The sequence below is a fragment of the Macrotis lagotis genome, chromosome 2 (genome assembly GCF_037893015.1).
Source record: "Macrotis lagotis isolate mMagLag1 chromosome 2, bilby.v1.9.chrom.fasta, whole genome shotgun sequence".
Lineage (NCBI taxonomy): Eukaryota > Metazoa > Chordata > Mammalia > Peramelemorphia > Peramelidae > Macrotis > Macrotis lagotis.
Window position 1 is genome coordinate 214,238,810 of NC_133659.1, and position 1,813 is coordinate 214,240,622.

The following is a 1,813-nucleotide window of genomic DNA, read 5'->3' on the forward strand; positions in this document are numbered from 1 at the left end:
ATTCTCGCATAAATACAAACAGATCCATAGGAAAAATGGGCTCAAACTTAGAGGAGGGTGGTGAGAAATGTGAAGAGGATTCACAACCGCTAGCTTTATGACTGAAGATCTTTTCTTGAACCCATAGCCATAATTCTTCTTGAAGCTGCCTCCCTTCTAGGTGAGTTCCTTTCCATATTTGTTTGTTTTGGTGTCACCTTGCTTCCAAAATGGATGTATTTCTCTTACTTGTTCATTCTCTCTGGATGCAATGTCAGCTATTTGTCTAGTCTCACAAATGACATGAGGGGAGTGGGAGGGGAAAGAGATAGTAAAAACTCTCTCTTCCTCCAAGAGCGAATCCCTCTTAGGGGCTTGGTTCCAACTTTACAACTAGAATTATCATCTCTCAAACTTGGTTCTCTTGGCAAATTCATTGCTGAAATTTGCTTAGTTCTTTGGAATTTCCAGAGAGAGATTGTATACCAGTTTAATTACCAATTAGTGGTTCCCTTCTAAACCTAAAGAAGTTCAGACTTCAAAAAGATATCATAGGGTATAAATCATCTTTTTCCCTACATTTAAACATCATCATACCTTTATATTAATTATATTAATTAAGATGAGGTAAACGTGGGACTCCCTCTGCCATAATTGTCTGTGTCCCAGATGAACTCTTTCTCCCAGATTTTGTGTATTTTTAAAAACTGTTTAATTATTACTCTTTTCTTTCTTTTCCTCTTTTTTTTAATTACCACTAGCATGTTAGGGGTAAATGACTAGTAGTGGCTTAGTCAGATCAAATAATATAATAGAAATTTTTTGATATAATTCAATTTGTTTTTTCAACATAATAATGGAATAAATTTATAGTACTAATAATAATACAATATGGGATGTGTCTTTTCTCAAACAATTGTCTTTTTCACTATGTCTTCTTTGACAATCCAGTGAACATGAGATAGAAACTAAGAGTTTGCTTTTTATTGCATTTTTCTTATTGTTTGTGATTTGTTGCTTTTTTTCTTGTAGTTGTTAATAACTTGTATTCTTCCTTTAAAAGTTACCTATTCATATTCTTTGTCCAGTTTTCTTTTGGAGAATAAATATTGGTATTTGTATAAATTCTTTAGCTATGAAAGGCATTAAAGCTTTATCAGAGAAATTTTCATTCAAAATAAATTATTCTACCCAGTTAATAACTTTCATTTTTATTCCTGATTACATTGATTTTATTGGTGTAGAAACTTTTCAACTTTGTGGAATCAGAATTGTCCATTCATGGCCTATATGCTTCATTATTTCCTATTTGATTAAGAATTTTGCTGTTACCAAATATTATGAAGCTTATCTCCTTTCCTTCTATTCTGTTCATAATGTAATTTTACCTATCTCTGTGTCATATACATTGATATCTATTTGAGCTCACTATGTATATAATGATATATTGGTCAAACTTAATTTCTCCTTGGACTGCTTTTCAATTTTCCCAATTTTTTAATAGTGAATCTTTACCCTACTAGTTGGAGTACTTGGTTTTATCAGACACTATATTCAATTGTTTCTAATTCTTATGTATTTAATCTGCTCCATTGATCAGCTTTTCTACTTCATAATCAGTTCTAAGCAATTGAACAGGAAAATTTTGGCAGTAAATTTTTTGATAAAATTTTGATATCTATGCTACAGAAAGAATTATCCAACTTTGATGATTAGTGCTTTATAATACAGTTTTCAGATATGATATTTTCAACCTGTTTCTTTTTTCTTTTTTAACTTTTTATTTTATCTAATTCTATGAACTAATTCTTTTTTTAGTTTGATATGACAATAA